Raw genomic sequence first — 26,238 nt, 5'->3', positions numbered from 1 at the left:
CATTTGTAAAGCTACGTGTATGTTAGTTGAATCCAACACTTTGTTAGATGAAGATGATAGTTAGCTTAGTATCTTAGTCATTAGAGTTAGCTTAGTAGTTTACCATGTGTATTCTTATTTTAAGAGTTGTTGTTGCCAAAATGCTAAGTGTTGCATCATCATCGCATGCATGTAGAGAACGAGTTGGTGGAGATCATGACCATCGGAGATCATGAGTTTGAGGAGGTGATTGAGGAGTACGAGGAGGAGATACTCATGCAAGAGGAGGTCCCAGAGCCACTACTGACTGACTGAGCTGACACATCGCCTGCCCAAGGCAAGCCCCGGTGCATAACCCTTATTTTGAATCATCACTAGATATATATATGTGATATGCATTTACGTTACAAGCTTATTGTTGAAATTACATGCGTAGATATACCTACCTATGAGTCCTACTAGCTTAGGCCACGTAGCTGCTATGCTTAGTTTTTTTCGGTAACGTGAGTAACCTACCGTTACTCGTAATAGGTGATTATTAATATTACTCTCATGAAAAAATGGTGAAAGGAAATGGAGACTAGGTAGGGATATGGTATAGGTATTGGTGGGTGTAAGAGGTTGTGTCCCATAGCCAATGAGGCATAGCTTGGTTACACTATTTTCCCTATCCATGTCGGTTAAGGACCGGTCATTGCATTGGATTCTAGTTAGGTCATAGACTTATTATCTTGAGCACATACTTGCTTATGGGAGCGGAATGGTTCATTGCTCTCTTATCATGGGTTCTGGCTCTTTCTGGACCAACTGATTGTAGACATGGATGGTGGAGGTCTAAGCACCACACTAAGTCCGAGACTCAGGTGTGAGGGCTTGGAGTCCAAGTTTGGACGGGGACCTGAACCCTTTGATAGGAGAGTGGTGGGTTGGTCCTACTTGTGCCTGAGGTACAAGTGGGGTGTGTGTTTTGGAGTACCTAGCTAGGTTACATTTATTCACGAATCACCGTGTAATATGGTATGACTTGTCTACGATCTAGCACTGTAGTAAGAACTGGAAGATAAAAGATGATAAAATGGATCTGATTGCTCAACTCTTGCTTAAAAGTAGAACAGGTGCTTACATAGAATGGTTAACTAATAAACTAATCATGACTACTAATAAAATATACATAAGGATTCACTACTAGTAATGCTTTTTGCAAAAAGGAAACCCAGCAAACCATAAAGCTTATCATATCCTTTGGAGTCGAGAAATTATTCTCACTAGTCGGGTAAATCTTGCGAGTACATTGTGTACTCAGGGTTTATTTACCATTGTTGTAGGTGTAGCTTGAGGAATGACTATTGTGTGGAGGATTCTTCTGGTGGGCATAGATAGATCCTTGTATCTTATCATTAGATGTTTAATTTAATTCCGCTCTTAAATTCCACACTCTAAATTTGGTATTGTAATAATGTATTTCTAAGATCTCTTATTGTATGAAATGGACTAAGTATTGTAAACTCATTCTCATTATTGGATCCTAGAGGAAAAACATGGATTGTTTAAGTTCTCCCTTGGGGTGTGCTCGATGGAACCATCCAATGTAGTCAACTTTTGGGGTGCTTAGTGTCTAGTAGAAGACAGGCGCCTCCGAAAGTGTGCTATTTTGGGTGGTTCTGCCATAGCAGGTGCAATAGCCTTAGAGACAGCAAGTCCACCTCATTAGGGATAGGGGAACAAGCCTATTTCTTGTTTCAAGTGTGGCAAGAAGGGCCACTATGCTCAAGAGAACCCATAGAACTAGCCTGTGTAGTCTTCCTAGCCTTCAGCCAACTCTCGTTTGATCAAGAGGACGATTATCAAAAAGAAGGTGCCCATAAGCCACTCTAGACAAGTCAACTTTATTGAGGCTGAGGAGATCTTGCAGAATGAACCTATGATGGCTAGTATGTTTACCATTGATTCTCACCCAGCATATGTGTTGTTTGATTCTGGTGCATCACATTCATTCATGAGCATGAGATTTGCACAGAGGCACAATATATCTCTTTTGGCTATTGCTATTGCCTATAGAATCAGTACTCTAGGTGCGTAGTTGTACGTTAATACTCGAACGGATATAGTCAGATTAGTGCTAGCCACTCACACTTACTGCCTCCAGTTCATGGTGCTGCCTAGGCAAGGCATAGATGCAATTCTAGGCATGAACTGGTTGCCAGTTTATGGGGTAGTGTTGAACTTTAAGTAGATAGTTGTTGAGTTATGGCTTCCTTCTTTCGAGGATAGGATGTCTCTCTTTATGCCCTCAGATCCAACCTTACCGGTTGTTGCTCATGTTGAAGCTTCTCCTGATATTGCCTCTATTCATGTGGTCTATGAGTTCCTAGATGTCTTTCCTAAAGATCTATCTAGGTTACCACCAGATAGGGACATGGAGTTTACTATTGAGTTAGAACCTAGCACTGCTCCTATCTCATGGTGTCCCTACTGCATGGCTCCTAAAGAACTAGCAGAAATGAAGAAGCAGTTAGAGGAATTATTGGAGAAGGGATTTATCCATCCTAGTTCTTTACCATGGAGTTGTCTAGCTATTTTTGTGAAGAAGAAGGATGACACTATTCGGATGTGTGTGGATTATCGCCCTCTCAATGCGGTAACCATTAAGAACAAGTATCCTTTACCTTGTATTGATACTTTGTTTGATCAATTGGCTAGTGTCAAGGTGTTTTCAAAGATTGATCTTTGTTCTGGGTATCATCAAATTAAGATCCGGCCATAAGATATACCAAAGACAACTTTCTCTACTAGGTATGGGCTGTATGAATACCTAGTCATATCTTTTGGTCTCACCAATGCTCCTACATTCTTCATGTATCTCATGAATTCCGTCTTTATGCTAGAGTTGGATAAGTTTGCAGTGGTGTTCATTGATGATATTTTGATATACTCCAAGAACAATGAAGAGCATGCACAACATCTTCAGATAGTACTAACTCGATTAAGGGAACACATGTTGTATGCCAAATTCAGCAAGTGTGAGTTTTGGTTAGATTGAGTATAGTTTTTAGGACATGTTCTGACACCTGAGGGTATCTCTATAGCCCCAAGCAAGGTGCAAGATGTGTTAAATTGGAAGTCTCCAAAATCAGTGCATCAGATCCGTCAGTTCCTTGGTCTTGCTGGTTATTATTGGTGCTCCATTCCTGACTTCTCCAAAATAGCTCAACCAATGACCAAGTTGCTCTAGAAAGATGTCAAATTTGTATGGAGTCTGGCTTGTGAAGAAGCTTTCCAAGCCCTGAAGGAATTTCTTACCTCTGCTCCTATTCTTGCCCAACCAGATATTGATAGACCATTTAATGTGTATTGTGATACCTCAAGGATGGGATTCACATACTTTTGAGCCATGGGTATAGAGACTCCCCTAAGTATGTGAATAGAGAATTGAATTCTCAAATTGGCATAAGAAGCCAAGATTCACATTTTAGTGAAAGTGATGCAAATGACAATTTATGCACAATATGGTTTGATGTGGCAGCTAGGTGCGGCACTGTCGCACTTGCTGTAACAGCATAGATCAAAATAGACACCACATGGCATGTGATACATATAAAGATATACATTCTAGCACAATTGTATCACAAGCGACGGCATAGATTAATATATGTCCATATCCCACACAAAAATTCAAATAGTAGCATTATTTCACAATTTAGAGTTTTGAGCGACTCTCAAACTTTCCACCTAGTGAAGACTAACACTCATTGAATAGGACATGAAGCGCAGCTGCTGACCATGGCCTCAAAAAGTTGTTGATCCCTCTAATTTTGTCCCCATTTGGCATAAAGCACTAAAAAGAGAAGAAAAGAAGAAAGATCAACACCTACTTGTCATCTCCTTAGATGTCCGTCCACTCAATATTATCACCTCCTACAGCCCTAGCACCTCCTGCAGCAGTCCCAACACCACCATCACCATCAATGTCATTGGAGTCAATACATGCATGGCCCTGATGATGAATAGTGGTGGTGTAGCGAGTGGAATGACTCGGCTCCTGTCTCTGACGGTATCCCTCTAGGGTCTCATCCCAATCTACTGCTCATCCCTACTACTTCTCCTCCTCCTCCTCCTCATCATCATCATCATCTAAATCTGTGTTGGAGAGACTCAGAAGGTCATACTGTGGAGGAGGTGGAATAGGAGGAAGTGGTGGAAGGTCCTGTCCACGCTGCTGACGCTGCTCAAGCTATGTCTCATACGCTCTATCAGCTACATAGGTGCACTTGCCAAAGATTGCCTTCAACCACTTGCCAAACTTCTTCATCTTGCCTCCTCTGTGAGACCTAGAATGGGAAGACTTAGGGATATCTACATGAGCATGAGAGCTCCTTGCTCCCTGAGTAGCTACAGCTAGCTGGGTCTTCTCAATTTTGTAGACGGTGTGCATCCCATCCTTCGGAAAATAAAATCTAGTGACCCTCTCAATCATGAACATTAGGTAAGTGGCATAGGGTAGCCCCCTCCTCCAATCCTCCACTACAAATATCAACTCAGTCCACATGAATCTAGGGACATTAAACATGTCCCCACATGGAGCAAATCTATCCAACATATTTCTCACATAGCCATTAATATCTGAGGCTACTCCATCCTTTGGGTTGATGGTGTTCCTGATAAGGTTGTTGAGGATATAATAGAAGCTATGCAGACCACTCCTCTTGCTATCTGCAATCCTTCTATCTTTCCACATGTAACTGATGTCATGGATCTCAGCTCGAGGCTCATCATGAATGTAAGTGTAACCTCTGTGCTCCTCCCCAAAGCCAAGAATCCAGCTAAAAGTGACAAAGTCAACTCGGTAGTGCCGACCATCAGTCATCCAGTGAATCTCATCAGAGGTCTGGTCATAGAAGTATGTGGCATGAAACTGTATAAGGACCTCCTCATTCCAGTTATACTAGAAACCCATGATGTCTGAAAGCTAGAACCTATCACAAATCTTGATTACCTTGTCAAACTCAGGCTCCTCATTCTCCTGCATCTCATCCTAATCAATGTACTGCATCTTGATGATCTTGGTTTTCTTGGATGCAAGAATGGCAGTGGCATAAAAGTTGGAATGAAACTCATTCTAGAATCTATAATCAATGCCCAAATACTTGCGCATTGCATAGGGATTGATCCCCCTTGCCTCTTCCACCAGCTTCCAACTCTTGGAATAGTTGACAACTGCATGCTGACAGGAGTCATCTGGAGGTCTCATGATGATCTCACCCTCAAAATCTCTCATGTATATGCCATCAAACTTAGAGAGATGTTATGGGGTGTCAGGAATGGCATCAGTGGTACAACCTATCATCTCCAACCTCTCCTCATTTTCAATGTATTGCTCGTGCCTCCCCCTATCACCAAGTCCCCTTGGAGTTGCACTACTGCCTACTACTATTGACCTCCCTTGACCATGGCGAGGTGGATCCTTGTTTCTTTGCTCATTCATCTTTCTTTTCCCCCTTCAGTCAATATCTCTGTGCTCCATCTTCTCAAACAAGGATGGGAGAGGAGAGGGATGGAAATGCTTGAGCCAAGGGTAGTAGCAGCCATCAGCGATGTTGAGGGAGGGATGGTAGTTGCCATGGCACTGCCAGAGATTGGCAACGCATGGCCAAGCGACGGCGATGATGCGGGCGCAAGAGCTGAGAGAGGCGCGAGTGTCGGTGTTGGGGGGAAGAGAGAGGGAAAGAAGTTACTATAGACCTGAGGATAAGAGGAAGAATAAATGGGCCCCACAGTAAAATCATTTGGGCCAAATATCAATTGAGATTCAAAGTGCGGCACTGCCGTATGCCTAGCCCGGCACTGTCGCAGAGCGGCACTGTCGCACTCCCCAAAATAGTGGGAGTTAGCTATAATCTATATGACTCTCTATGTACAAGATATGGACACATATCACTTATATACCATGACCAGAAACAAATAATTAATACAGATCATGATCATGATATATAAGTTGCCTTTTATGAATCATTTTCATGCACAATATGAAAATTTTCAACTCTTTTGCCTAGGTACAAGTTTATCAAGTAGAGGCATGCTAAAATTCAAACCATGTTACGAGAATCAAGTATATTTAGCTCACTACGCAACGCACAAAACCTTGACTCATCGAGGGGCTTTGTGAAGATATTGGCTAGTTGCTTTTTGGTGCTCGCATGGCGAATTTCGATATCTCCTTTGGTTTCGTGGTCTCTCAAGAAATGATGATGGATGTCTATGTGCTTGGTTCTAGAGTGGCTTATAGTATTGTTTACAAGCTTAATGGCACTCTCATTGTCACATAATAATGGGATTTTGTTAAAATGACATCCAAAATCATGAAGAGTTTGCATCATCCAAAGTATTTGGACACAACATGCACCGGCCACAATATACTCGGCCTCGGCAGTAGAAAGGGCTACACAATTTTGTTTTTAGAACTCCGAGACACTAGGGATTGTCCAAGGAATTGACATGTCCCCCGAAGTGCTTTTTCCATCTACTTTGCAACTGGCGTAATCGAAATCCGAATACCCAAGTAGATCAAACTTAGAGCCCTTAGGATACCACAAACCAAGGTTAGAAGTGTGTACTAAATATCTCAAGATTCTCTTAACAACCACCAAGTGACACTCTTTTGGGTTAGCTTGAAATTTAGCACACATGCACACACTAAGCATAATATCAGGTCTAGATGCGCACAAATAAAGTAGAGAGCCAATCATGGAACGATATACCTTGGTATCCATGACTTTCCCTTCAATGTTGAGATCAAGATGTCTATTGGTTGGCATGAGAGTTTTGATAGGCTTGGCATTCACTATGTCAAACTTCTTGAGCATATCATGGGTGTACTTTGTTTGACTAATAAAAGTTCCATCCTTCACTTGCTTGATTTGAAATCCAAGGAAGAACTTCAACTCACCCATCATGGATATCTCAAATCTCTTCATCATGATCGTACTAAATCCCTCACAAAAAGAATGATTAATACTACCAAATATTATGTCATTGACATATATTTGGCACACAAATATATCTTTACCAACTTTGTGAGTGAAAAGGGTAGGGTTGACTTTGCCTATTTCAAAGCCTTGTTTAAGCAAGAATTTTTTAAGGCATTCATACCATGCTCTTGGTGCTTGCTTAAGCCCATAGAGTACCTTTTGGAGTTTGTAGACATGGTTGGAGAACTTGGGATCTTCAAAACCCAGTGGTTGCTCAACATAGATAAGTTCTTAAATGGGGCTATTGAGGAATGCACTCTTCACGTCCATTTAATATAGCTTGAAATTGTGATGAGCGGCATAGGCTAGAAGCATTCGGATTGCTTCAAGTCTTGCCACCGGTGCATATATTTTCTCAAAGTCCAAGCCCTCTGCTTGAGTAAAACCTTGAGCAACCAATCTTGCCTTGTTTCTTGTCACCACACCATTCTCATCTTGCTTGTTGCGGAAGACCCACTTGGTGCCAATAATATTGGTGTTGGGTCTCTCTACCAAGGTCCACACTTGATTTCTTTCGAAATTATTGAGCTCATCTTGCATGGCCATCACCCAATCCGGATCACCAAGTGCTTGCTCAACCTTAAGAGGTTCTAAAGAGGAAATAAACAAGTAATATTAGCAAAAGTTTGCTAAATGTGAACTAGTTATTACCCCCTTTTGAAGACTTCCAAGGATGTTGTCAATGGGATGATCCCATTGTATTATTTGCCTTAGCCTTGGATGATCAATGGCCTCTTGTCCATCTTCTAGATCTTCATTATCTTCTTGCTCGAATATGGGTTGTAGGTTCTATCCTAGAATTAGAGTTGGACTTGCTGCTACTATCAGAGGGAGTATGACACTACCGCTCTTATGTGCAGCACTGCCGCTCTGCTGATTTGCAGTAGGGGTTGGCTCCCCCTCTGCATCAGGTATGTCAACGGAACTATGTTCATTAGCAACTTGAGGACCCTCCACTTTAGTGACTTTGTCTTCTTGTGGTCTTATATCACCAACAGTCAATTGCTTGATTGCTTCACATGGTGGATTCTCTTTTCCTACAACACTTGAATCCACTTGCTGCACTTGAGAGCCATTAGATTCATCAAATGTCATGTCTACCGCTATTTCAAACTCTCCCAGAGGTTTTGTTGAAAACATGATAGGCATGCTCATTTGATCCATAACCAAGAAGAAAACCTTCATCAACTTTAGGTGCAAACTTAGAGGTTTTAGGTTTTTTATTAAGTATAAAACACTTGCACCCAAATACTCTAAAGTAGGACATCTTTGGTTTGTTACCAGTTAGAAGCTCATATGAAGTTTTCTTCAACTTCTTGTGTAGGTAGAGGCGGTTGATGGCATGGCAAGCGATGTTGACGGCTTCACACCAAAAGAGGTTCGTCATCTTGTACTCATCTAGCATTGTCCTTGCCATGTCAATTAGTGTATGATTCTTCCTCTCTACTATACTATTTTGTTGAGGGGTGTATGGAGTAAAGAACTCATGCTTGATGCCTTCTTCATCAAGAAACTCCTCAACTTGGGTGTTCTTGAATTTGGTCCCATTGTCGCTTCTTATTTTCTTGATGGGGAGACCGAACTCCTTTTGAGCTCTTCTAACAAATATCTTCACCTTCTCTTGAACTTGGCACTAGTCATGCAAGAAAAATACCTAAGTAAAATAGGAATAGTCATCAACAATAACAAGATCATGTTTGTTACCCCTGATACTTAGGTAGGCGACCGGTCCAAAGAGACCCATATGTATTAGCTCCAATGGTTGCTTGGTAGTCATGATCCTCTTTGGTGGGTGAGGTGCTCCAACTTGCTTTTTGGCTTGACAAGCGTTACAAATCCTATCTTTCTCAAAGTGAACATTTGTTAGTCTAAGAATGTGTTTATCTTTTATAAGTTTGGCCAAGTTCCTCATCCCAACATGGGCTAGTTGGTGATGCCAAAGCCAACCCATGCTAGATTTTGCCACTAAACAAGTCTCAAGCTTAGCTTTACTTTTGTTGAAATCAACTAAGTAAAGCTTGTTATTTAATTAACCCATAAAGATAATAGAGGAATCCTCCCTTCTAAAGACTTCCACACCCTTATCCGTAAAGCGATAATTGAAGCCCATCTCGCATAATTGAGAGACGGACAACAAATTGTAACCTAACAAATCACAAGTAAAACATTTATAATTGAAAGCTCAAGGGTTATAGCAACTTTACCGAGACCAATCACATCCCCCTTAGGAGTTGTCTCTAAAGAGAATATTTTCATTTGAGTCCATCTTCGGGGTGTATGATAAGAACATACTTCTTTCTCTGGTCATATGATTTATACATCCACTATCAAGCACCCAACTTAACCCACCGGAGGAGTATGCCTGCAAAACAGATTTAGTTGTTTGATTTAGGTCCCTAATTTGACTTGGGGCCTTGCATGTTAGTTACAAGAGATTTAGAAATACAAATAGAAGTATTCCTATATGTATTGGCTTCCTTTCCAATATATTTGGCAACCATTTTTCCAATGTTGTTGTTCCTTAAAACAAAACACGAAGTCAAGCTTTGTCAAGGTGGTTGAAACTTTGGTTGGTATGCATATTTGTTCATAGTGCCCCACATGAATTCCTTTGGCTTCTATAGAACCTATTTTTGCTGGGACACCTTCTTCTCGGGCTTAGTTTGATCAGCAACAGAATTGGTAGCCTTCCTATTTTTGTGGGGAGCGGCACAGCCGGCCTTCACTATGGCATTGTCGCTGTTGGTGCAGGCTGATCTGTACCAACTCTTTCCTTCCTCTCAAACTTGACACACTCATAGCCATTTATGATCTTTCTTCCATTTGTCTTAGCTCCTGCAGTGTGCTCAAGCCGATGCTTGATTGATAGGTGTCTCCCTTGCTTGAATTGAGGCACTTTTGAATCATTTGCCTTCTTGTCACTTACTTGAGCCTTACCACTCAAGTAGCCCTACCAATGATCTCATTGAGTCTAGCAATTTCTTTTCTCATTGCCTCCATATTTGCAAGGTTAGTGGAGTAAGCATTCAAATCAATATTATAACATTTTCCACAACCTTGACTAGTGGAGGTAGTAGAGGCATCCTTTGCCTTAGAGGGATGTGAGTTGCTATCCCAAAGAATATTATATTACAGCTCAAGTTCTTTGTGCTTTTCATCTAAGTCACAATACTTTTTCTTGAGAGCAATATTTTCTTTCTTTGTGATAGCATGGTCCCCTTGTTCTTTGGCCAAGGCCTTGCATAAGGATTCCACCTCACTTCTCTCTAATGCAAGAGCTTCCTTGCTAGCAATGTAGAGATCCTCTTGTTGGATAAGAGTTTCCTCTCTAGATTCTAGCTCAGCTTGGACACTCTCTAAGTCCTCCATTAGTTTAGTGATGAATAGTTTGGTCTTTCCATCTAAGTTCTTAGTTAATTTATCAATTTCTTCATCACTAGATTCATCATCACTAGAGCTATCACTAATATCACTACTTAAGATATCACTAGGAGGTGGAGGTGGAGGAGCTTTAGCCTTGGATTTAGATTTTACCTTCTCGCCCTTTGCCATAAGACAAATGTGAGGGGAGTAGTAGTCATCATCGGACATATTGGTGAAGAGTCTTGGTGAAGAAGATGGCTCATGGATAGCAATGGTTGCAACTTTCTCATCTTCTTCACTTGAGCTTTCAATAGATGAATCCCATTCATGCCCAATGTGAGCTTCTCCCATGTTTTTCTTGCTCTTTCTCCGGTCGGCCTTGTCATCCTTCTTCTCTTTCTTATACTTGTTCTCCTTGATCTCATGTGGGCACTTGGCAATAAAAATGATCAGTGCTTCCACAATTATAGCATGCCCTCTTCTTCTTGTTTAGAAACTTCCTCTTTACTACCTTGTACCCTTGCTTCTTCAACCCTTTGTGAAACCTCCTCATAAAGGGAGCAACATCATCCACTTTCTCATATTGGTCATCATCATGTTCACTCTCACTAGAGGATGAGGTGGTCTCTACTCTTTCTTGAACTTGCTTGATTGCTTTGGGCTTGCTAATTAAAGCTTGCTTGTTGGTCTTGGACTTGCTTGTAGAGCCTTGCTTGCTTGATTTGTTGGCCTTGAGAGCTACATCCTTGTTGATCTTGATGCCTTCTAGCTTTGCTTGCAATTCTCCAAGCTTCATACTCTCATTTGCTTCTTCTCTTTGCATGTCAAAGGTCAAGATCCTCCCAAGTACATCATTTGGTGTGAAGTACTCAAACTTCTTCTTGTCTCTAATTAGAGTTACTACGGTCTCATTTCTTGGTGAATAAGCTTCCAACATAATCTTAACAACTTTGTGATCATCTAGCTCATCACAACCATAGCCTCTAGTCTTGCCCACCATAGTCATCAACCTATAAAACATCTCTTGTGGCCCTTCTCCATCCAAGATAACAAATTGGTTGAGCTTGGACATCAATAAATCAATTCTTGCTTTTCTCACTTTGTCAACCCCTTCATGTGCAAGATGCAAAGTATCCCAAATTTGCTTGGCAACATCCACACCAATCACTCTATTGTACTCATCACCATCCAAGGCACTAAGTAGCACACTAGTAGCTTGACCGTTGAGGTGGATGATTCTCATTTCTTCCATGGTTGGATTCTTGGGATCAACCGATGGCTCAAATCAACCTCCCAAATGCTAGGATGAAGACCTATAAGATAGGCTCTTATCAAGTGCTTCCACTTGGCAAAGTTAGTCCCATTGAAATAAGGTAACTTGCCCGCGAGCACATTGATGAAAGACTTGCGATCATGGTTAGTCATAGACATAGAAGAATAGTTAAAGGATACAGTGGCATATTTGTTGTCGTTATTCTTCTTGTCCTTTCCTTTCTTGTCCTTCTTGCTATGTACTTGGTAGGACTCATCATCATCACCATCTTCGGAGCTGCTAGATAGCTCACTTGAAGATGCATTGGAGGCTTTTGCTTCTTGTTCTTTCTTCTTTCTTGCTTCCCTTCTTTTTCTTCTAGCTTCTGTCTTGAGTCTTCTTTCTTCTTTTCTTGCTTTCTTCTCTTCTAACTGTTGTTGCTCCTTCTTCTTCTCTCTTGCTTCTCTTTTCTCTTTTCTAGTTGCCCTTCTTCTTCTTCTTCTTTCTTCTTCATTTTGAGCTTTTTAGCATCGGTTGCCTCTAGCTGTGGGAGCGTGGAGTTGCTTGCTGTAGAGGCGCTAAGCTCACTATTGTCGGTGTCATATAGCCCAATGTCGTTCAGATCGACGTTGATGGGCTTCACAACACTAGATCCTCCCCCGAGCTCCATACCTCACACGGTGAAGCACACATGAGGTAACCTATCTCTAATACCACTTGTAGGATCTCTGGTATGCCTAGAGAGGGGTGAATAGGCCTATAAAAATTCAACTCGAACTGAAGTCAAATTCACCCACGGCACTGCCGCTCTGTGAGCGCGGCACTATCGCACCTACAGGAGACATTAGTTCACAGTTCAATATCTTCCCAACAAAATTTAGATCGGGTATATTTCATAGCTTCCTATAGGGTAGTAGATCATAGATCGACAACTGAAAGTGGTGGGAACACCACACACAAGTAGATCAGCCTCAAACTCTAGAAATCACCTCAACAACAATAGGAACACAAGTATAGCAACACAAGCACAAGATGACACAAGGATTTATCCTATGATTTAGCTCACCACCAAAGCTTGCCTAAGTCCACATTGTTGAGGTATATCACTAAGGCTTAGGGGTTTGCAACCCTACCTCGTTCTCAAGTCAAGAGAGTGAACTCTTGAGATAAGAGGTGATTTTACTCACTGCAAGAGGTGGTTATAAACCTCCCGGGGCTGCCACACAAGTTGGCAAGCTCCACGGGTGATGCTCTAGCTGGCTAGGAGCCAAGCTCTAAGAGTAACAAACACAATCACTGGCTAAAACATGAACTAAGTGCTCTTTAGAGTTTGGGAATCAATGGAGCTGCTCTCTAATCTAGTTTTGGACCCTTATCCCTCAAGGATTGATGGGGAAATCAATGAATTTGCTTGGAGGCTTGAGGTCAACAATGGAGTGAGAGAGAGCTCCTACTCTATTTTGGACGTGCTGAAGTGAGGAAGAAGATAGCAGGTTGTCATTGGGGAGGAGGGGGAAAGGTATATATACCTCCTAGCCCCCAACGATCACTTAAATCATAGATAGCCATTGGGAGGAAAGGGAAAGATATATATACCCTCAGCCCTCAATGGACACCGCACCCAAGAGGTCGGGTGAGACAAAGCCCATGGCCTCAAGGTTAGGTGAGACAGAGCCCATGGCCTAGAGGTCAGGTGAGACAGTGCCTACACCCAAGGGGTCGGGTGAGACAGAGCTCACACCCAAGGGGTTAGGCGAGCCAGAGCCTGTGACTAAAGGGCCGGGAGAGCTGGAGCCCACGACCAAGGGGTTGGGCGAGCCTCTCTTCAAGTGCAGCAGTGCCGCACCACGTAAGACAGCAAGGGTAATAGTGAAGTGTAGACTATCTTGGCTGTGAATCTGAGGATGCATGTAGTTGTTTGAGCACTTGGTAGCATATATTAGCTTAAGCATTGTGCCCCCCTTTATAGTATGGCTTTTCCTATACTCAAATTCAATATATAAAAGAATTTAAACCTCCTTTGAGTTTAAAGCCATCTACATTTATAATTGGGTGCTCCTTCGTTTCATGTAGCATCCTCGAATATAAATTCCCTGCTTGTTATCTCAATAAATCTCATTAATTCTCTAATTGCATGGTCATTATCACCAAAACTCACAATTAAGGTTTGATTACACTTTCAATATTGATGATCAAGGTGTAGTAAGGTTCAAGAATACATTGGTTGTTCCGTCAAGAGAGGAGCTTAGAAGAAATATTTTGGATAAAGCTCATCATTCCAAGTTGTCCATCCATCCAGGAAGTAACAAGATGTTCCATGATTTGCGCCACTTGTATTGGTGGTCAAATATGAAGCAGGATATCACCAAGTATGTTGTGGAATGTGACATTTGTGGAAGGGTTAAGGCAGACCATATGTGTATGTCTAGATTTTTATAGCCCTTGCTTATCCCTGTTTGGGAATGGGAGGATATTTCCATGGACTTTGTTGTGGGTTTGCCCCACATGGCAAAGGGGTATGACTCTATTTGGGTCATTGTGGATCGCCTTACCATGTCCGCTCATTTTCTTCCGGTGGATACCAGATATTCAGCCAAGAAGTATGCCAAGTTGTATTTTGACCGGATTGTGACCCTACATGGAGTTCCCCTTACTATCATCTCTGATAGGGGGTTAGTCTTTGTCTCTCATTTCTGGGAGCAACTTCAGAAATGTCTTGGTACTAGTCTCCTCAAAAGTTCAACTTATCATCTATAAACCGACGGTCAGATAGAAAGAGTCAATCATGTACTTTAGAATATGTTGAGGGCTTGTGTCATCTCTTTTCTAGAGAAGTGAGATGAATGCTTGACTCTAGTTAAGTTTTCTTATAACAATAGCTATCAAGAAAGCATTCGTATGGCACCTTTTGAGGCCCTATATGGCAAGAAATGTAGAACACCTCTTAATTGGGTTGAGGTGGGAGATCATGGTTATTTCGAACCTAATTTTACCAAAGAAGCTCGAGAGCAAGTTAGTGTTATTCAGAGCCATTTGAAGGCAGCACAGAATCGTTAGAAAACTTATGCCGATAAGCGAAGAAGGCCCTTGCAATTTAAAGTTGGTGATCATGTGTATCTCAAAGTGTCACCCATGAGAGGGGTGCATCGCTTTGGTGTCTAAGGAAAGCTAGCCCCTCGCTATGTTGGACCTTACAAGATTTTAGCCCAGTGTGGTTCTATTGCCTACCATATCTAGCTCTCGGATATTTTGTCAATAGTACATAATGTCTTCCATGTTTCCTAGTTAAAGAAATGTTTGTGGGTCCGTGACGAAGCTGTGGAAATTGAAGGACTTGACCTCTAGCCCAACTTGTCTTATATTGAGCATGCTGTCAAGATCTTAGATGAAAAAGAAAGAGTGACTAGAAACAGTGTGGTGAAGTTCTATAAAGTTTAGTGGCAAAATCACTCAGAGGATGAAGTAACATGGGAGCAAGAAAGTTATATCTTGAAGTGTTATTCCCACCTTCTTTCTAGTTCATCGAGGTGATTGTTTAAATCAGAATTTATTTCTTATCTCTTTTCCCACACTAGGCATATGAAATTTTAGGACGAGATTTTGTTTAAGGGGGGAGAGCTGTAACACCCTCGGTGTTACATAGTGAATCACTTGCTAAAACATGTCATGAGCATCATACTTAAGTGATATTGCATGTGGTGTGATGAATAGGTAAAGCATTGTAACTTAAATGAGTTGTAAAGACGTAAAACAAAAAGTTAATTCACGATTTCTAAAGTTAGCAAGTAGGGATGTTAACTAATTTTTATTGAACAAAAACACTATAAAACATATATGTGACACCTTAATAAAGTTTGAAATGTGAGATTTGTAGATGACAATGAAATACTTGGTGTTGAGAGATAATGTTGTTAAGTACTATATTCAATAGCTTAAAAGTGCAACTAGAAATAGAAATCCATTTAACACTTAGAAAATTTCATGAACTTTTGGAAGGTTAGGCATTGTGATGTTTAGCAATTTTTATAGAGAAATTTGGTTAAGGAGTAGAGTAGTATTATGGCTTGTTTTAGTAGCCTAATATACCCTCTAAGGTATAGCAAAAGTGGTTTGGGGATTGGATCAATGGTTTAGACGTCTTGAACGCTTTAAAATCCATGCATAACATGAACTCATGCCATCTTCTCATGTTGGGCACGGTCACCAGGCCGTCTAGCCCTAACGTCATGGTGTCGGTGCACTAGGCGTGCGCATGTGGCTACGCTGGCCGGTTGTTGCAGCTGCAGCCTAGCCATGGTGGGCACGCCGCTAGCCGCCAACCATGAGCCACCGCGCCCACCGCTCACCTGCACCTGGCTGTCCTATCGCCATGCCATGTTGTTGTTGCTGCCTCATTGTTGTACCGCTCATGGTGCTATAGTAGCACATGGTCGAGCCAGTAATCGCAGCAACGTGCATGTTCTACCCTGGTGTCACATTGTGTAACACCCTAGGTGTTTGTTACTAGTTGAGCTCAACCATGACATGTTAAAGTGGTGAAAGATCAAATCTACAAAAATGAGCCACCACTTAAACTTGGACCATGCACCCTTGCTTACATGTTGCCCTTTCCAAAAAGTATGCTTGAGTAATGTTGGATCTACTTCTTTCATGTGCCTCACATCAATTTCCACCCACATGGATGATTGGAAAAGCTTTGTGAAGTTTGGAATCAAAAAGTTACATGAAATGATAAGTTATAATCTTTCTTCGATTGCTTTATTAAGTGAATGGAATTATAGATCATCAACCAAACCTTTCTACCTTGCCCAAATGACTCAAATTGAAATCTACAACAAAAGTCATGAAGGATTCATGTTGAGAAAAGGTCAAGAAAACACCTCAATCGGTCATGAACTCTAATTTAAGCTTTACCGCGATGCTACTTTGACCTAGTTTGAAATGTGGCTTACGGTATTTGCATGGCAGTGCACCCTTAAGCAAAGTTGTAGTACTTGATTATATCAACAACTTTTATTTTTGGGTCATGAGCTAATTCAGTGCTTAACTTGGTCATTTAGAGCTCACAAGAATCAACATTGTACTATTTTTGGAACTTAGGAATTTTTCTAAGTCAAAGTGAGTTTACAATTTTGATGTGCCTGACTTTGTGACGATATTACTTTATATCCTTTGAGAATTAGACCTAGATCACTTAAGAAAAGTTGGAGATGGTATGTAGATCTACAACTTTTACTAATAGAGTTTTTGCTAAATCGTCGTGGTTTAGGAGCTACGGATGGACGAACTTAGGGTTTCAAACGTATTTTTGAGGTAGTATTGCTGCTCCTTCATAAATTTGAATCCGATTTCTATTACCGACCGCCGTAGACTGCTCACGCCGTGTGGCTCCGCTGTGCTACGCCCATTTGCCACCTCGCCTCCATTTGCTTGAAAGGCCGAGCACTCGCCCTCCTCCTCCTGCTCGCTCTCTCACTCTCGGTTCTCTCTTGCTGGCCCTCTCTTCTCCCCTGCTCGCACTACTGCTGCTGCCTTGTGCCAGCCATGGCCACTGGCACACCACCACCGGAGCCCTGTGACTTCTCCATGTTCCTTCCTCCTCGCCGCGCCTCCCAACCGCCGCTGTGGGCCAGCCGCTCGCTGTCGCCGCTTGTTGGCCACGGCAAGCAGCCGCGCGTCCATAGGCGCCGTGCAGCCACCCGCTACGACCGCCGTGCATGTGGCTAGGCCACCTCGGGCTACCTCCCGGCCATCCGAGACAACCAGAAGGTGCGCACGGGCCCTCGTGTGCTGCGCCGCCACTCCTCGTCGCTGTCTGGCCACCGACCGGCCCTCACCGCCATCCTCCCTAGCTCCCTGTGTGTTGAAGAAGACGAAGGACTTCACGTAACAATTAGGAGAAAGGGAGGGTCCTATCTGCAATGTTATAGACTCATATGAATAGTGCTCCTAGGGACCTATTTGTTTTAAATCGGCTGAAAGTTTGGAAAATAATAATAAATCATAGGAAATTCGTAAAATAGCAAATGAGGACTTTTTGGAATCCTTGTGAAATTTTCTATGCTGTAGATCTATAATATTTCAGGTTTTAGTTTAAAGTTTTAGCTGTGAAAATGGATTTATGCATCTAGGTTTTCAATTCTAGTTGTATTTGTCTTTTTCATAACTGTAGCTGTAGGGCTCCAAATGAAGTAAAATTTTTGTGGCATGCTACTCATGTGATGTTTGATGTGTGGTAAAAATTTCATGGTCATTGGTTGCTACATGAGTGAGTTATTGGTTTATCTTGCTCTCACATGATTTCTTGCTTTATCAACTTGTCCTTTTCATAGAGGTTGCTATACATATTCAAATGGAGTAAAATTTGTACATTAGACTATTGAGAGTATATGTGAGCCACTGTAATGTTTGTATAAGTTATTGTGCACTTTTGGTATATGTTCATTAAGTCACCTTGTTATCTAAAATAAATTAAGAAATGTATTAAAAGAATTTATTTGATCATGGACACTAGGTTTTCTGGTGTTCTTTAGTCATGTGTGACATTTTGGTAAAGTTGGTTTTGCCCAATTAGGTGTTTGCAACATAAGTTAATAATTATTTTCTTGCAAATGTGGTTTATGGATAGATTTAAGAACTTAGCAAAGTTCTTCATGATAATGTGCTTTGTTGTGAAACTTGTTTATACAAAAGTTGTAGATAATTTATGTATCTAGCTGCTGTTAAAATTTGGTATCATTTGGCTAAGTAGTGTTTGAGTTACAACTGTTTAAAGTTAGAATACAGGATTTGTTGCTCTCTGTTTTGTATGAACTAGTTTCTATAAAGGTATAATTTCGACCTACTTAACTTAGGAATCATGCTATGATGGTTATAGATGAAATGTAGATAATTTCATAAGCTTTCCAAAATGTCATCTTGCAAGTCATTTGGATTTGTGTAACTCCAGTTATAGCTAAATCTTGTAGCTGCTGTTTGCATGTCCAGAAATTGGTAGATTCCAATTATAGTGTTTGCTTGTATATTGTTAAGTGTGACTTATGCCTTGAATGATGACTGAGTTAGAGCACCTGAGATCTTGGGAAACTTGTGCCATGCTTGATGTGCTTGCTCTCTATAGTTAGTGGTGTAATGTTAGTTAAATAGCTATTGGTGTCTATGTCTTGCATAATCTTATGTTTGTCTTGAATGCTTAGGTGATGCATCTTGTGTTACCATTCATCACATTCATACACATGTATCTTGCATCTCATTTAGGTACGCTAGATGAACCACGTGAAGGATGTGATGTGGAGCCAAACTCGAAGATTTGGTTTGGTGGATCTATCCCAAAGATGGAAGGACTAAACAAGTGCTAGGACCGGAGATGTCACCAAGACGGTGCAAGCTAACTGAACTAACTTGTGTCGGATCCCAGGCAAGCCCCAGAGCATTCTAAGTCTCCTACTTTATAAAAGCAATTATTTCTATATATGAGTTTATATATTGTTGCATTAAGTTGTAGGAGTTGATTGAAACCGTTGATGCATTTATTACTATCCTTGCCTACATTATTACCTTTTTACCCTGTTAGGTCAGGATCGAATAACTACTTAGCCTTGCTTAGACCGGTAGCGATCGGTGATAATCCGATCACCTACATTATAGGTGGTTACTGGAAGAATTTAGCTATGGAAAGAATGATATCCTGGAATTAACCATGTGTGATGGATAATTGGAGACAGGACGGAAAAAGTTGGAGGCAACCAGATAGGGTTCTGGGGTGCTTTTAGTTTCCATCTATGTTGATTAAGGACCAATCGTTGCTCGTCCCTCTTGTCATGTTGAACGCATGCCTCACATTTAGCTGGTCGAATAAAGTACCTTTTGACCATGAAGCTAGTGATACTATTCGAGCCGGGATAAACCTGGATTGGTAGACTGGTGCTAAAGGGGGTATGACGGGGACGCGAAGAGTGAGCCCAAGGTGCATCCTGGCAATCGAGCGGTCCCTGGGTAGTGCGGTCCTGGCTGTTATCCTGCAGCTACTTGGAAAGTGTCATTGGTGATCTAAGTGACCCTGACGGGGAAAGCATGGTTTGTGTGAGGAATAAATCACCAGCTGGTTAGGAATCGATTCGAATCGCCATCGCTCCTAGATAGTGAGCACTTGACTCAAGCTACGGCATCGTAGTAATTATTATAGAACAATGATGGTTATCTGGATGGTATGGGATATGCTAAATCTAAATTGGTAACAGGATGTTATTGGTTAATCAAGTGATTGCTATAGTGCAGGTGCTTACCTAGATGGATAGGTCATAATAAAGATGATGCAAAGTACTTAAAATGGTTTCTTCATGATAGCTTATGCTTTTCGCAAATGAGTCAGCTAGCCCACTAAAGAAAGCCTTACATAATCCTTGGTGTCGCTTTATTTTGGTTTAAGATGGGTAAGTCTGGCTGAGTATATTCGAGTACTCAGGGTTTATTCCACCATGTTGTAGGTGAAGTTTTCAGCCTATTGAAGATGGTGGCTAACCACCGGTGGGCTCGGTGATTCTATATTTACTTCTCATCTATATGCTTTTGTCTGAGGATGTCACTTATGCTAGCAATGTATTTGGAACTTATATTAAGGTAACTAATTGAAAGCTATGTTGTTTTCACTAATCGGTTTTGAAACCCAAACTTATACTATTACTTGTGAACTCATTTGTAATATTATTTCTGCTGCAACTCTACGTATGTGATGTGTATTTGCTTAATCACACAATCTTGGTTGTGATGTGAAAGTATGTGTGTGTCAACGTGTTAGCGGGGACAGCCGTACTTGATCTTGTATAAATTGGGCGGTTCTGTTACACATTGTCCAGTAGCGCCGCTACGACACCAACACATGTGCATGTCCTTGCTAGTGACCAGCCGCTCCCTGAGGCAACGCAGGGGCCTCGCTCTACGCCACACGTGCAACCAGTTACCATCTCGCCCTTGTCATCTTCCATTAAATGAAAACCACCGGCACCGAGCCGTCGTCGCCATTGAAGGCGGACAGATGAGGCTACGTCGCGTCGAAGCTAATCCTACAGTGTCCGGTCGATCTCTATACAATTACGTGTGCTAGATGTCAATTAAGGAACCTAGCTACGCGCCAAGTCCACGTACGGTCCTACCCGAGTCCTATCAAGCTCCAATTTTGGAGTTTTCCCTCCACCGCGCCATTAAGGCTGGGCTCGACCATGGACGAGGGCAGTCACCCACTACACCACTCCACGCCAATCCACCTACCTCATGAGCTTTGCCTCCACCTCCACTTTACCCTAGGTGCCTCGCTTACACCTCTACCGCCTTGCTGTAGCTGCTAACGCGGCTGCATCATCTCGGAGCGCCATCGTACCCCTTCGGTCGCACGTGGCTAGCCCTTACCCACTGACCGTTCACTCAACCATCACCACAGCCATGATCGGGGTAAGCTAGGGTTGCTCACGTGCTAGCCAATAGCTACATAGTGGTCTAGGATGGCCGGTACGGCCATGCCACCTTCGCACATGGCCGCTTGCCGATGCCACCACTCCCGCAAGCTCCGCTGCTCCTATAACTTCATCTTGTGTAGGCGCTAGGACCGTAGATGTAGGTTGGCCCACTAGCGGGGCCATTGCGTGCCTTAGTTGGCTGGCGTGGCCGTCCATTGCCATGCCCGCCGCGCCAGCAAGCGCAGGGGTGGCCAAGGATCTGGCCGTGGTAAAAGAGGATAGTTGCGAGGTCCTTTTTGCATAGCCTCTCTCTTGAGGAATAGTGCTGCAGACCCTAGGTTGATTTGTCTATAGTGCAGGGGCATTTTTGCAAAGTTGGCAGCACGAGCGTGGGTCGCCTCGTCATGGGCCATCTCACAGTGGGCCACGTCTGCGCGGGCCACGCAGTTGTGGGCCACGAAGTGAGAATTCATTTTTCTTTTTCTTAAGGAATTAGAAATAGTTTTATATTTTACATTCTGAGCTGAACTTTGAAAATTAATATCAATTCACAAAGGTGTCCAAAAATTGTGAAATAAATTTTGTTGGGTTCCTAAAAATGTTGTCTATATGATGGTATGATTAGATGATGCAGGTCTAAAAGCTCTAGTTTGATTTTGGTGAATTGATAAAACCCTAAGTACTAACCTAGTTTATCAAGTGATTATGAGATAGGTAGCACATTCCAAGTGGTGAAGCAGATGAAGATCATGACATGATGATGGTGATGCCATGGTGATGATCAAATGCTTAGACATGAAAAGAAGAAAGAGAAAAACAAAAGGCTCAAGGCAAAGGTATAAATGGTAGGAGCTATTTTGTTTTGGTGATCAAGACACTTAGAGAGTGTGATCACATTTAGGTTTGATAGCCGTACTATTAAGAGGGGTAAAACTCATATCGAAATACGGTTATCAAAGTGCCATTAGATGCTCTAACTCATTGCATATGCATTTAGGATCTAGTGGAGTGCTAACACCCTTGAAAATATTTATGACAATATGCTAACACATGTGCACATGGTGATACACTTGGTGGTTGGCATATTTGAGCGAGGGTTAGGAAATTCACCAGTGGAGTGTCCGTCCGTAGAGTGCGGACAGTCCGACGATGCCACTGATGCCCTAGACAGAAAATATGGAGGTCACTGTAAGTGACCGGACGCTGGTCTTTGTTGGATTGGTGCGTTTGGTCAGTGGCAGCAGAGGGCGGTACAGCGTCGGTCTTTGACCAGATGTTGTGTCACTTAGTGACCGAACGCTGACAGGGTGTGTCCGGTCCTACTGACGTGGCAGCGGATAGAGGAGTCACCGAGTGACTGGACGCTAGGTGTGTCCGGTCGAGCATGACCGGACGCGTTCGGTCATGAAAAGTCATCTCTGGATGCTTACTAGAAACGACCGGACACTAAGGTTCAGCGTCCAGTCACTTTGAGCTGCTACGTCCGATCGTCACTTGACCGTTGAGATTGGGCGATCAACATTTGAAGAGAGAGGACATGTGGCACGTATCGTGTGATCGGACGCTGAGGTCTAGTGTCCGGTCAATATGACCGGAGCATCCAGTCACCTCATGTTGTGCCTAGTGAAGGGGTACAATGGCTCTATTTCGTGGGAGCTTCTATTTAAGCCCCATAGCCAGCTCAAGCTCACTCTCTTGGCTATTTACATTAACATAGCAACCTTGTGAGCTTAGCCAAAGACCTCCCACTCATCTCCATCATTGATTCATCATCTTTGTGAGATTGGGAGAGAATCCAAGTGCATTACTTGAGTGTTTGCATCTAGAGGCACTTGGTGTTCGTGTTTTACTGCGGGATTCACTTGTTACTTTTGGTGGTTGCCACCACCTAGATGGCTTGGAGCAGCGAGGATCATTGAGTGGAGGTTAGTGATTGTCTTCGGCTTCGATCGTGGTGATTGTGAGGGGTTCTTGACCTTTCCTCGGTAGAGAGCCAAAAGGTACTCTAGTGGATTGCTCGTGACTTATATGATCCTCATCTTGTGTTGGTTGTGCGGCACCCTATTGAGGGTTTGGCGTGTGATGCCAATTAGCGCGTGAACCTCCAAGTGAGTGAATCGCCACAACGAGGAGTAGCTTGCCGACAAGCAAGTGAACCTTGGAAAAAAATCATTGTGTTCATCATTTGATTCTGAGGTGATTGGTCTTCATGGATATTAATTCTTGTGATTGATTGATTCATTCCTTGACACGACGGCATAAATAAATTGCTCACTCTCTTTACATTACCGTAAACTAGTTGTCAAGCTCTTTAGTGTAGCTAGTTGTGAGAGCTTGTTAGTTTGGTTAGTGTGGTTCTTTAGTTAGCTTTTGAGAGCACACTAACTTAGTGTGGTGTCATAGTTATTATGTGGATAGAAACTATATAAACTAGAATTGTGGTAGGTGGCTTGCATTTTTAGTAGGCTAGCGCAACACTTGCTTCGCCTCATAATTGTCTAACCAGTTTGTTAAGTGTTGTTGTAGAAATTTTTAATAGGCTATTCACCCCCCTCTAGCCATTAGGACCTTTTAAGGTCTGAGTTGATGCTAATGCTTATTAAATCATTTGCGAGTGTTTAGTATTATTTAGATTAGTATTTGTAGGATTTTTTGTGGCAAATTGGTAATTGCTTTGACCATAAAATTTTTATAGTAGATTCATTGTATTATTATATGCTTGCTGTAATTTTTGTAGCCTTAGAATAGGCTAAGTACTAGGGTAGTTAGGTGCTCCTTGTTGTAATATAAGTTAAATCGCTAATAAGAGTAAGGTTACATTTTAGTTGCTAAGTTAATACCTGTTAGATGAATCCATACCTGTGTTTGTGAATGATAGGTAGTTAGTATCTTAACCATTAGAGCTAGCTTAGTGGCTTAGTAGATGTATTCTTATTTTAAGAATTATTGTTGACTTAATATTAAAGTGTTGCATCATCATCGCATGCATGTAGAGAACGAGTTGGCGGAGATCGTGACCTTCGAAGATCATGAGTTTAAGGAGGTGATCAAGGAGTACAAGGAGGAGATTCTTGTATAGGAGGAAGCCCCGGAGCCACCAGTGACTGACTTTGCTAACATCGCACCTATCTAAGGCAAGCCCTGGTGCATAACCCTTATTTTGAATAATCACTGGATATATATATATATGATGTGCATTTATGTTACAGGATTTATATTGAAACTACATACATAGATAAACCTACCTATGAGTCCTACTATCATAGGTCGAGTAGCTGGTATGCTTAGGCTATCAGTAGCGTGAGTAACCTACTGTTACTCACAATAGGTGATTATTATTATCACTCTCATGATAAAATGGTGAAAAGAAAATGGAGACCGAACAGGGATATGGTATGGGTATTGGTGGGTGTAATAGGTTGTGTCCCACGGCTGACGGGGCATAGCTTGGTTACACTGTTTTTCCTATCTATGTCGGTTAAGGACTGGCCATTGCATTGGATTCTAGTCAGGTCACAGACTTATTATCCTAAGCACATACTTGCTTATGGGAGCGGTAAGGCTCATTGATCTCTTGTCATGGGTTCCGACTCTTTCTGGATAGACTAATTGGAGGTGGGGATGGTGGAGGTCTAAGCACCACACTGGGTCAGGAACTTAGGAGTGGGGGCTTGGAGTCCAAGTTTAGATGGGGACCTAGACCCCTTGATAGGAGAGTGGTGGGTTGGTCTTACTTGTGCCTAGGGTATAAATAGGGCATGTATTTTGGGGTACCCAGCTAGGATATATTGGTTCATGAATCACCGTGTGATACGATATGACTTGTCTACGATCTAGCACCGTAGTAAGAACTAGAAGATGAAAGATGGTGAAATGGATCTGATTGTTCAACTCTTGCTTAAAAGTACAATAGGTGCTTACATATAATGGTTAGCTAATGAACTAATCATGACTGCTAATAAGAAATATACATAAGGATTCACTACTAGTAATGCTTTTTACAAAAAGGAAACCCAGCAAACCATAAAGCTTATCATATCCTTTGGAGTCAGAAAATTATTCCCACTAGTCAGGTAAGTCTTGCGAATACATTGTGTACTCAGAGTTTATTTATCCCTATTGCAGGTGCAGCTTAAGGAGTGACTGTTATGTAGAGGATTCTTCTAGTGGGCACAGATGGATCCTTGTATCTTATCGTTAGAAGTTTATTTTAATTCCGTTATTTAAATTCCGCACTCTGAACTTGGTATTGTAATAATGTATTTCCAAGAACTCTTGTTGTATGAAATGGACTAAGTATTGTAAACTCGTTCTTATTATTGGACTCTAAAGGAAAAACGTGGATTGTTCGAGTTCTTCCTTGGGGTGTGCTTGACGGAACCGTCCGATGTAGCCAGCTTTCAGAGTGCTTAGTGTCTGATGAAAGACAAGTGCCTCCGAAAGCGTGCTATTTCGGGCGGTTCTGCCACAATCAGCGATGGGGAACTCGTGTGTGCCAAGATCGGTGACGAGGCTACGATCCTGGGGCTGTGCAACATTGTGTCGAACGCCGCGCAGTCCAAGCTCTTCACAGCATTCTTCTCCTAGAGCTTCAGGTCGTCGATGATGCCTTCCAACTCCGGTCGCCATGCTCTGATGTCAGCCGCCACTGCCTCCAGCTTGGTCACCCGCACATCACGGTCATCGGTGGAGTGCGCAACATGGACTAACTCGAGCATGGCGATGCGCTAGGTGATGTCTGAAGCCTGGGTGGAGTACACGAACTCTAGCACGGCGAGGCGGTCGGAGATGCCTGAATCCACGATCGAAGCATGGGATGACTCTAGATCAGTGAGGCAACGATCAACGTCGCTGTTGCGGGCAGAGAGGTCGCGATCGAGGTCGGTGAAGCGCTGATCAAGCTGAGCGTCATGGTTGTCGAGCCGCTTGCCCAAGTCATCGAGCTTGTCGAGGATGATTTTCAGATTGGGATCCATCACGCCGAGAGATCGTTGTCGATGAGTGAAGTGGTCGTGGGCGGCGGCAGCAGTGAGATCTAGGGTGGAGAAGAAGAACAGAGGAGCGATGGATCGAAAAAGACGTCTGATACCAGATTGTTAGCAGAAGGCAATTGGGAGTTAGATTGGGGAAAAGGTAAGCAATAGAACAGAGAACGATACAGTACGGA

Source organism: Miscanthus floridulus, chromosome 3 (assembly GCF_019320115.1).
Source record: "Miscanthus floridulus cultivar M001 chromosome 3, ASM1932011v1, whole genome shotgun sequence".
In the NCBI taxonomy this organism is placed as follows: domain Eukaryota; kingdom Viridiplantae; phylum Streptophyta; class Magnoliopsida; order Poales; family Poaceae; genus Miscanthus; species Miscanthus floridulus.
The sequence above is the reverse complement of the archived record's forward strand: the minus strand, read 5'-3'. Positions refer to the sequence as shown.